This window comes from Erpetoichthys calabaricus, chromosome 8, assembly GCF_900747795.2.
Source record: "Erpetoichthys calabaricus chromosome 8, fErpCal1.3, whole genome shotgun sequence".
In the NCBI taxonomy this organism is placed as follows: Eukaryota; Metazoa; Chordata; class Cladistia; order Polypteriformes; family Polypteridae; genus Erpetoichthys; species Erpetoichthys calabaricus.
The window spans coordinates 171,610,112-171,622,430 of record NC_041401.2 but is presented as its reverse complement, the minus strand read 5'-3'; the positions used below and the strand labels follow the sequence as shown (position 1 = coordinate 171,622,430).

The 12,319-nt window shown below is 36.7% G+C and overlaps 1 protein-coding gene across 4 annotated transcripts in view; it reads left to right on the top strand.

The window, feature by feature from the left end:
* Nucleotides 1-12,319, top strand: part of kaznb (kazrin, periplakin interacting protein b) — a 645,457-nt gene that overhangs the window by 135,614 nt on the left and 497,524 nt on the right. The gene's annotated exons all lie outside the window — the stretch shown is intronic.

The following is a 12,319-nucleotide window of genomic DNA, read 5'->3' as shown; positions in this document are numbered from 1 at the left end:
CTTGAGAATTTACTACTTATCATTTGCTTAGTAGCATGTGTTTTCTTTTTACACCTTTTGCACACCTTAATATCCTGGGTTTGCCTTTGGGTACCCTGGGCCCTTGACCTTTTTGTCTCCTTACAGCCTATACCATTGCCAGAGTAGCGCTTAACACTAGCACTATTGGCACTTTTACAGCCCAAGTAAACCTTGGGTCTTACACGAGATGCGTCTATATTGTTGCCAGTGTGACACTCGGGACTAACACTTAGCACTGTTTTTACAGCGAGTGATGCTTGGGTCTAATGCTAAGGATGTTAAAATTTGCCCATGTATAATGGGGTTTTTATAGACCTATTTCTGATGTTTGTTTTTTTCCGTGGGCCTTGCCATGTTGACAGAATTCTGTTGATAGTTGCTTTAAAACACACTAGGAATGTTAATGATGTGACCTCAATGATCAGCACCCCAATGATGGGATGTTGTGTCTTATAAAACAAGACAGTGTTGTGGGGTAGTGTGAATCATATTTAATAACATTTAAAACAGAAGGAAAAATAATGGATGTAACAACTAGAATCTTTGCCCTCAGAAACTCCGAAAATTATACTCAAGTAATTTTTAGAGGTTAAGAAAAAGTTGAAAAAAGAAAAAAACCTATGCCAGATCTTGAGAAATGGCTGATACTAGTCAGACGATTATGGTATTAATTTTTGATGATTTCAGGGCACTATTAATATCTGGGAGTACTATATATTGAGTTACATCCAGGGCATAGTACGATCCAGGATTTTAAGTCATGATTAGTCATAATTTACCATTCATCCGTTTATTTTATTGTTTTCCCTAACTAGTTTAGGAGACAAACTGTTAGATCAATTGTACAACAGATAGCAAAAAGTGGTGCAGACCTCTGAAATGAGCCACAAACCAGGCCAAAATATTCTTTGCTGTCCTGTCTAGAGATAGTCCTCACCCCAGGCAGTCTGACCCCTAACTCTACCGGCAGGCATTGACTTAAAAAGGCCAAAACACAGAGAACAGGATTATTAAGTTCAAAATACTTTAAATATCCCAAAATATACAAATAAAAAGGCCTCCCACATAAAAGCAAACCATCAAACCTCTGGCTTGACAGACAAATCCAACAAAGAATATACAAGGTTGACAAAACAACAATATTAAGTAAGCTAGGTTAATTTGCATAAAATCTTTTAGAAGCAAATCAATTTGCACCAATCAGGATACAGATAAACTGTATAATCTTTAACACACCTATATCTTAGTATTACCTAAAAATTCTAAAATGGTAAAACAGATTAAAAGTCATGGCAAATATCTCTATCCTAAGAGGAATATCATATATTAATCCTTATACGGAACAAAATAAAAACAAGTATTAGAGTGTCTTAGTTAAACAGGCAGGCACAATTAGAAGCAGAGAAGCAAGTTCACACAGAAATAATTAAACATACTATGGTAAACTTTGTTTTTCTGCTACATTATTCACTCATATTAATGCATACACCAATTCATTATTTGTACTAATTAATGTTTGCCATGTTCTTATTTATTAATTTGAATGTAGCCAGTGGAAGAAAGTCTGTTTTTTCAAATTTGACTTTGCTTTGAAAATTAAAAATGTAAAAGCGAAAAATTTAAAGTTCTTTATTTTCAGTGGTGGCACACATTCTTTGCATCACTCACGGAATGTCATAGCAACAAGAAACTTTAAGTCTACTTAAAGCTTTGCAGTAATTGCCATCTGTACAAGTATGTCAGTTTTCATGGAAACAATGATATTGAGAATGCTTTGCAATGTTCATTAAATCACTGTTATGCTGCTTTTAGTATGAATGGTCCTCTGCCTAGCAAATTTGTGCCTGTGTAACATCACATAGTTTAAAAAAAATCTTTGTTATATGTTATATAGTTTTGTTGCACTGCCCACCTGTATGTAAACATTTTCTGTCTCTCATGGTAAAACTAGCATCTGATAATAAAGACAAATCACTTATGCCAAGGCTTTGATTTCATTAAGGTCTAAACTACTAAAACCTAACAGTGGATGCTTTGAGAACATTCAACATTAAGGCTTGTCTTGTACGATTGGCAAAATATTGCCTAAAGACCCCCTTACAGTACCATGACTTTTCCAGTGATTATCAGCTGTAGACTTAATTTGCATACTTTTAGTGAGTCATGAGGTAGTCGACACATGCCCCCATGACTACCAGTCATGCAGTTTGACATCTCTAGAGACTTGGTTATACTGGTCTTCATTTTGCCCCAACAATATCAAACATCTTATCTTAAGTCACAGGGACGTCTGACATTGTGTGTGATTAGTGGTAATCTAAAAGTATAATGTGAATGTAATGAAAGAAAAAAGCAAGTGTCTTGGACAGTGCAAGTAGAAGAGAAGCTTTTGTGTCCTGTATGTTTGTTGTACCATAACGGAAAAGAAATAGAAAGGGGCAAGATTGCAGCTTTCCATACCTGGGAAGCACTTGCACTATCAGGCAGCATGTGATACATTTGGAAATTTTTTAACTGTACTGAAAAGTTGTGAGCGAGTCATGTAATCCATTACCCCTTGAATTTTTAGTGATGTTATCTGACATCCTCACGGTGAGAAGATCCAGAAACCGCAGTTGATTTGACATACTCTCTGACCTGAAGTTGTCTCGTGTGCTGCTGGCCTAAGCTCATTTACAATGTACAGTGCATCCGGAAAGTATTCACAGCACATCACTTTTTCCACATTTTGTTATGTTATAGCCTTATTCCAAAATGGATTAAATTCATTTTTTTCCTCAAAATTCTACACATAACACCCCATAATGACAACGTGAAAAAAGTGTACTTGAGATTTTTGCAAATTTATTAAAAATAAAAAAATTGAGAAAGCACATGTACATAAGTATTCACAGCCTTTGCCATGAAGCTCAAAATTGATCTCCGGTGCATCCTGTTTCCCCTGATCATCCTTGAGATGTTTCTGCAGCTTAATTGGAGTCCACCTGTGGTAAATTCAGTTAATTGGACATGATTTGGAAAGGCACACACCTGTCTATATAAGGTCGCACAGTTGACAGTTCATGTCAGAGCACAAACCAAGCATGAAGTCAAAGGAATTGTCTGTAGACCTCCGAGACAGGATTGTCTCGAGGCACAAATCTGGGGAAGGTTACAGAACAATTTCTGCTGCTTTGAAGGTCCCAATGAGCACAGTGGCCTCCATCATCCATAAGTGGAAGAAAGTTCGAAACCACCAGGACTCTTCCTAGAGCTGGCCGGCCATCTAAACTGAGCGATCGAGGGAGAAGGGCCTTAGTCAGGGAGGTGACCAGGAACCCGATGGTCACTCTGTCAGAGCTCCAGAGGTCCTCTGTGGAGAGAGGAGAACCTTCTAGAAGGACAACCATCTCTGCAGCAATCCACCAATCAGGCCTGTATGGTAGAGTGGCCAGACCGAAGCCACTCCTTAGTAAAAGGCACATGGCAGCCTGCCTGGAGTTTGCCAAAAGGCACCTGAAGGACTCTCAGACCATGAGAGAGAAAATTCTCTGGTCTGATGAGACAAAGATTGAACTGTTTGGTGTGAATGCCAGGTGTCACGTTTGGAGGAAACCAGGCACCGCTCATCACCAGGCCAATACCATCCCTACAGTGAAGCATGGTGGTGGCAGCATCATGCTGTGGGGATGTTTTTCAGCGGCAGGGACTGGGAGACTAGTCAGGATAAAGGGAAAGATGACTGCAGCAATGTACAGAGACATCCTGGGTGAAAACCTGCTCCAGAGCGCTCTTGACCTCAGACTGGGGCGATGGTTCATCTTTCAGCAGGACAACGACCCTAAGCACACAGCCAAGATATCAAAGGAGTGGCTTCAGGACAACTCTGTGAATGTCCTTGAGTGGCCCAGCCAGAGCCCAGACTTGAATCCGATTGAACATCTCTGGAGAGATCTTAAAATGGCTGTGCACCGACGCTTCCCATCCAACCTGATGGAGCTTGAGAGGTGCTGCAAAGAGGAATGGGCGAAACTGGCCAAGGATAGGTGTGCCAGGCTTGTGGCATCATATTCAAAAAGACTTGAGGCTGTAATTGCTGCCAAAGGTGCATTGACAAAGTATTGAGCAAAGGCTGTGAATACTTATGTACATGTGATTTCTCGGTTTTTTTATTTTTAATAAATTTGCAAAAACCTCAAGTAAACTTTTTTCACGTTGTCATTATGGGGTGTTGTGTGTAGAATTCTAAGGAAAAAATGAATTTAATCCATTTTGGAATAAGGCTGTAACATAACAAAATGTGGAAAAAGTGATGTGCTGTGAATACTTTCCGGATGCACTGTATCTGCATGTGAAAAGTAAAAAATCTGTTAATTCCATTTGCTGTCAAATTGACTGGTGCTCCACTAATTTTTACTTCTTTGGAGGTTTGCTCTTCATTATCATAGGTCTACAAATTTTAACTGCTAAAAATTGTTTTAAATGTGAAATGTTTCATTTGCATTCATGAGCAAATTTTAAAAATGTAATCAGAATGTTTCTATCACATCACATTTACATACAAAATTAAATACATTTATTTGAAATTTAACAAATTACATTGTTTACTCAAATATATAATATTATCCTAAAATCAATTTAACATTAAAATATTTAGTCAGTATAATATTTTAAACATATTATGAAAAGAATACAACAATATGTATTCATTGACTTATGCAGAACTTTTCTAAATATTGTTACTTTTTAGTTTTATTTTTTATCCAAAACGTAACTTGGTGACCCATCATTTGTGCATTTTTTTTGATGTGTCCATATGAATCATCCAGCAGTAGTCTTCTATCATACTGACATCCCAAAGTCCTGGGTACCTCCAGTCCATGTCTATGATATCCTGCTGGAATCTTTCTCCTTGTTCTTTACTCACCACACTTTCACCCCTCCAATATTTTTACAAAAAATTTCAAATGCAAATCCAAAAAGTGAACTTTGAGTCTCATTTTACAACTCAGTTCCTTAAACTAACTAATGCATTGTTCACAATTTATGTTATAATTTGGATCTTTATAGTTATGTTGAAATTTAGAAATTACTTTTTTGAGTGATGCCCAAGCCTCCTCTTCCAGGTCATTTATCATACCTTTAAAGTCTGCATCAGAAATCTGTTTTCGAATAGCTGGTCAGGGAAAAATACCCTCTTCCAATTTGGCTGCAGACAAACATGGAAACTTTTGACATACAAATATAAGGCAAAGTAAAGTAAAAAATATAAGGCAAAGTAAATATAAGGCAGGCCCCATCTTTAATAGGGCTTTGACATACTGCTGTATTAAATCAAGTCTAATATGAAGTGGTGGTAGCAGCACTTTATCTGCATCCACCAAGCTCAGTCTGATGAGATTTTTGGCACCAAGTTGTAGCTTTTTCCTTGCTCACCACTACACCTGAACCAATGTAAATCCTTGACTCTGTTGTCCTACTCACAGAGAAAACATGGGTATTTTGTATGCCCTGACTTCTGACCCAGTAAGATACACAGAACTTTCAGGTTCCCAAATATGAACCAAAGGGTGCTCATTATCGTTAATTTTCTCAAGAAGACTTTCGAAGTTCTCATAGGTTTCTTTCAATTGCACAGAATGAGTAATGGAACTTGATGCGTATTTATAACAATTATTAATAAGTACTCCTTTTAAGCTTCACATGATGCTACAAGCCATCAGCTATATTCTGACCATATTAGCAAATGAAATAATTATTTTGGTTTAAACAAATTTTAATAACATTTTTATGCTCAAACAAATTATTGTTAACATCAAATATTAATCTTTAATTATACTGTATAAACAGAAAATAAAAAAAAGCTATAATTGACAGCTAAAATGTTTTGTGAAAAAATAGTTTTTAATTTTTGAATTCAATGCCCAAAAACATATAAAAATCATGATATAATTAAAACAATGTTTTCAATGCTGTATATTCCCTAGGGGAAAATTGAATTCTAGAAATCGTGAAGGGATATTGAGCTAAACATTAAGAAATACCAAAAAATAAAGTTTACTACAAAAAAACATAAATTTAATTGTACTTGCCTGAAAGTAAAAAAATATCATAGCCCTAATCTACTTTGTTGTTATTGTACTAATTTTATATATATACTGTATATATACAGTATATATGATACAACAATCTGTGGCCTACTCAAACAATAACATAATAATAATAATAATAATGCATTTTATTTATTGGGGCACTTTACATTAGCAGTAAATCTCAAAGTGCTACATAAAAAGTTTAAACAAAGGCAAAACAAGATAAAAACAGAGATAAAATAACAATAATTATAGCATTCTTGTTGTTAAGCTTTCCTAAATAGAAAAGTCTTTAGCTGTTTTTTAAAACAGCCCACAATCTGCTGTGTTCTTAGGCTCTCTGGTAGGGCATTCCAGGGCCGTGGAGCAGCTGCTGCAAAGGCTCGGTCACCCATTGTATGAAGTTTGATCACAAGGGGGTGAAGGCGGTAGGTATTTGCAAAACAGAGGTTTCTTGCAGTGGATTGTAGTATAATGAGTTCCTTGAGATATTATGGAGCATTTCCATAGATACACTGGTGAGTAAACAAACAGAGTTTGTATTCGATACGGAGATGGATAGGGAGCCAATGAAGTGACCGAAGGATTGGTGAAATGTATTCATATTTCCGTACCCTCATTAGGATTCTTGCAGCACTATTTTGAATTTGTTGTAGCTTTTGAAGGCTCTTGTTGGGTATCCCGGTGAGGAGTGCATTACAATAGTCCAGTCTGGATGAGACAAAGGCTTGAACCAGCTTTTCAGCATCACAGAGGGAGAGGTAGGGATGGAGTTTGGCTATGTTTCGGAGATGAAGGAATGCAATTTTACAAAGGTGATGGACATGTGTATCAAATGATAGACGGGAGGCTAATTTGACACCCAGATTTGTAACAGAAGGGGAGAGGGTAATGGTACGGTCAGAAAAGGAAATACAATTTACAGAGGAACAAAGTTGATGGGGGGGGGGGGGCGGTTTGCCAATTAAAAGAGCTTCAGTTTTGGTGCTGTTCAGCTTGGGGATATTCTTGGACATCCAGGCCTCAATCTCATCCAAGCAAAAGAAAAGAGTTGATGGAGGTTTAAGAGAAGTCGAATCCAGTCTCACATAGAGGTGCGTATCAACGGCATAACAATGAAATGAAACTCCATGCTTACGGATGATGTAACCCAGGGGTAGCATATAGATATTAAAGAGGGCCGGCCCAAGGACTGATCCTTGTGGGACCCCACAGGTGACAGTGTGGGTATGAGATTTAGCATCCCCCAAGGCCACATACTCAGCCCTATCTGTAAGATAGGGCTCAAACCCCACTCCAAAGCAGTGCCAGATAGTCCAATTATATAGTGAAGATGATGACGGAGAATATTTTGATCTACCGTATCAAATGCAGCTGTGAGGTCCAGGAGGATAAGGAGTGATGGAGAGCCCTGGTCAGCAGCCATCAGGAGGTCATTGGTGACTCTGACCAGGGCTGTCTCTGTACTGTGAGAAGTTCGGAAACCAGATTGAAATTTTTCAAACAGATTAAATTTTTTGAGGTGATCCTGAAGCTGAATCAAAACAACCTTTTCCAAAACCTTAGACAAAAATGGAAGGTTGGAGATAGGACGATAGTTTGCTATCACTTCAGGATCCAAAGAGGATTTTTTTAAATGAGGTCTAATTTTTGGGGTTTTCAAGGCCAGTGGGACTAAGCCGCTCTGAAGAGAGTGATTAATGATATCAGCAATAAGAGGGCTTATATCTGATACATTAGCTTTTACCAGAGGAGTAGGAAAAGGGTCCAGTGAACACGTTGAAGGCCTCATCCTCTGTATGATGCCCTCGACATCTTTAACTGTGGTACAGAGGAACTGGGAAAGGCAGCCCATTGGCTTTGATGTAGAAACATTCAGCGATGGAGGGCTGGAGGCAGACAATGAGGAGCGGATGATAGTATTAAATATACAGTAGTATTGTATTACCATAAATTCATGATTAAGGTTGTAGACAGGGAGTGCTTAGTGCTCCATCCTTTGCTGTTCGGGCATTCACCCAGATTTTGCCATTGTTTTCTCATTTCAGGTAAGACACATGTGATGTAGCATTTTATGTATGATGTTATGATTGTTAATTCAGTGTAAGTAAATGTATTTGCTATATAGAACCATCAGTGTTGTTAACTTTGTATCAAAATGTAGAATCCTGATTAAAATAGAGATGTTAACAGCAGCCTAGCATCTTTAAGTGTCATTCAGGCAATTTTTCAAGATATTTTTCCCATAACTCCTTTGATATTCTGAACCATCAGTTAACAACTGCTGATAAACAGAAAAAAGTTGGTATTGTTCTTTAAAAAGCCTGATTCTGCATGAGATTTCAAAGCATACTTATCAATATATTGTACATTATGAAATATTTATAACAAATTCCTTTTAGCTCCTATAAATGTAAATTGAATTAAGTGAGTTTGGAAATGTTCTATCATACCTAGTTGCCAAAATAAGAGTAAATGATTCAAATGATTCAACACACATTTTATATATCACTACAATGTCCCTACATTGATAGATTAAAGGCCAGAAGAAAACATGACCGTCATCTTCAAGTTCCTCCATGTAAACCCTGAATACAATGAGGACTGATTGTGAGGTCATTTATGTTAGGTAGAATGTCTAGAGTGGGCTGGGTGGTCTTGTGGCCTTGGAACCCCTGCAGATTTTATTTTTTTCTCCAGCTGTCTGGAGTTTTTTTTTTTTTTTTTTTTTTTTTCTGTCCTCCCTAGCCATCGGGCCATACTTTTATTCTCTGTTAATTAGTGTTCCCTAATTCTGTTTTCTCATTTTTTTTTCTTTTTTCTCCATCATGTAAAGCTGCCATGATGGAGCTTTAACCAAAACCAGATTGTTGTATATATGAGGAAGCAGCAGTATTTCTGTGCTGCTGTAGATCCCATTTAAGTAAATTATGAAGTATGTTGTAAAATAAAGCAGGAGCCATTATTTCAAAATGTAAAAGTTGGAAAAACATTTACAAATAAATGCTTACTTCTTAACTCTAGGTTACATATATTAATCAAAACATAGCCAAATTATGTTAATGTAATTGTTCATTAAACTGGTCTGGATAATAAAAGCCATCATTTTCTTTGTTCAGTATGAGTGTAAACAGTGGCTAATAAGCAGTTTTTTTTTCTTCGAAACTAGAGCAAAGAACCCCTAATTATCATATTGCCATTTATGTAGAATTTTCAGTTACAACCTTTAAAAGTTAGTTATTTTAGTGTACATAGTATCTATAATAATGATCAACAGGTTTCTGCAGTGGCAGAAAACAAGGCTGCTTGCTGTATTTAGCTTTGAGCTGCTGGGCTGTATGAGATAGAATAATTGATGACTCTACAGGTACATGTGTGAGAATGAATTGTGATTGGCTGCTGCTGCCCCGTTCTGTGCTGATCCCAGTCTTCTGCCCAATGCTGCCTGCTTAGGGTCCTGCCCCTTGGGAATATATACCGGTAATTGGATTATGAAGGTTTAGGTAATGAATGGAAGACTCAGTTTTAGTGTGAGCTTGCAGTGGTCTGAAAATGTGCTTTGTTGGGCTTAAACCTCCATTCAGTTTTGACTTCTATCTTGAGCATATACCTGAAATGGTTAACTTCAGCCTTGCTGAAAATGGTTGGTATTTTTCCCATTAAGAGTGATATTTGGATTCTGTTTTTGTTTTGTTCCATTGTTATTTGGAATAACAATGGCAGATGGAATGGGAAACATTTGGTTTTGTTTGCAGTACTAGTTTGCTGAAACATTATTGTGAAAGTAAAGTAAAATTAATTCTTATAAGTAGTTCTCAATATCTTTAGTTTTGGAATTAAGTTTATTGCGAAGGTGAAAATGGTTCTGTATTAACTAGTGGAAAATAATAGCATGGCAGTGGGAAGCATTAGACTTCTCTTTCTGACCATGAACATGGATGACTGATGAAACTAAGATTTCAGAGTAATAGGAAGATTTTTCTATAGAGTAATTTTGGACATATTGGTGGAAACATTGGGTCCTCCTGTATGCTTGTTATTCACATTAAAGTTCAAGTGTAAGACATGAAAAATGATGGAACACATTTCTGGTAACTCTGTACTCAAATTGTTTTCCACAAATAAGTTTCTATATTTTAGCTGTCACAGTAATTATTTTCTTAGAAGCTTCAAAACGTCTTCTTTTAGCTGAGTAGCACAGTGGCAATTAATTAATCAAACTTACATCTTTAATTCCAAACATTTAAGTGCACATAACACTTAAATGCTTTATAGCAACAAATTGGAGAGCATGTGTGAAGCAAAATTATTCACTTAAGAATCTATTGCAATAGCAACTTTCCTGTTTAGTCGGCAGATAAGTTTGGCTAAATATTTTAGTTGATTTGTAGCCAAAGTATTGATAATTTGCTGAAGTTGATTTCTACTTAACCACCAGTTCGTCCATCTGTACTTTTCTAAGTTTTCTAAGTTACATGAGGTACAGTACTTTTGTACCTGTGCATAACCAATGAGGACACCCTGTGGCCAACGTGAATATTACATCAATTACAGAACAGCAGCGTTGGCGTACTCTGTTAAAAACTGATTCCCCACTCGAGGCGATATTACTGTCAATCAGCTGTTTAAGCTATGACCTGAGAATTCTACACAACAGCCCAACTGTGTAGTAACATGTTATTGTGATGTAGTTCTCAATAGTACAGACCATAAGCCATGTTTTGAGTGTTATCTTATTAGCAATGGCCATCAATGTTTTCAGCTTATATATGATCTCTGTAAAATATTTTTCTTTATGGCAGGTGATCATTGATTAGCCTGTGCCTACAAAAATGCTAATTATTTAGAAGTCTTGTTGTATTACACACCCTGAGTGTGATTTCCTAATTCCCCACCATTTATTTGTGTTGCCGATACAGTAGATTGTTGCAGTTCAACCTCAAATGCTGTGTTAGTCTGTATGTCGTAATACCTTGAAGAAGTGCTGCTTTTGTATTTCAGTACTGTATTGAACAGTTTGCATGAAACTTTGTTTGCATTTCCAAAACCGAACAACATTTAGAATTTTCACTGAAAATTTTTCATCATTTTCACTGAAGGCTTCTGTTCTGGTTTTGTATTTAAGACAATCTGATGTGTAGCTCAAATGGTGCCCTCAAGTGTCTTTTCAAATAAAATAAATGCCTTCAGGTTATTCTGTTAAGAGCATTGTAAATGCAGAAAGGCAATTACATTTCCCAACATAAATTTAAATTAATTGTATCATCGATAACACTGTTTAAACTCTTAACATTAGATCATTGAATAACAGTTAATTGTTAACATCCCTAATGTTTGCTTATGTTTTAGGAGTTTCTGAGGTATCACTTAAATGCTAAAATGTTTCTTCTAAAAATTCTTTATTATATCTCTATTTTAAAAAAAATCCTGGAAGAGAAAGACTAGGGAGACGAGACGTGATTTTCACTTGAAGATCACGGAAGACACTTAAAAGACCCGCGAGACGAAAGAGATTGGCCACAGAGCGTCTCGCGGGGACCTTAAACATGAAACTTTGTGCCAAGAGATTGACCCAGGGCCGTCTCGTGGGGACGTAGAACATGAGATTCTTGCAAGACACGCCCTACTTACAACCAATATCAAATAAGACCCCGGGCATATAAGGACAATACGTTATAGATGAAACGTTGACGACTAAGTGAAGAAGAAAGAGCAGAACGGAGAAAGAGACTCAAAAGCGTTGGAGAGAAAAAAAAAGAAAATAATCTAGGTGCAAATTCAGAAAATAAGGAAAGTAATAATCAGCCCAGAACAAGTGGAATTGGAAAAAAAAAGCATGTTCAATTGGGCTTAGAATTAAAAGACAAAGGAGAACTTCATAAAGACGTTCAAAAACGTTGGCGCTATACACATGCAGAGCAGCTTACAGATTATAAAAGCAGTGGAATTCGAAAGGCTAAAAAAAAACGGCGTGATACAAATGCTGAGAAAGTTAAAGAATACGAAAGCAGGAAAATTAGAAAGTATCAAAAAAAGAAAGTAAACATCACATTAGTGCAAACAAATGGAAATTATTACTCGAAAAAAGGGAAATAATCACCACGGACCAGGTGTCATTGAAAAAAAGCAGGACAAAGCGAGGTCAGAAATAAAAGACAAAGAGTAGAAAGCAAAGTAAAACGTCATAAAGAGGTTAAAAAACAAGGGGGCCAAACACATGCAGAACA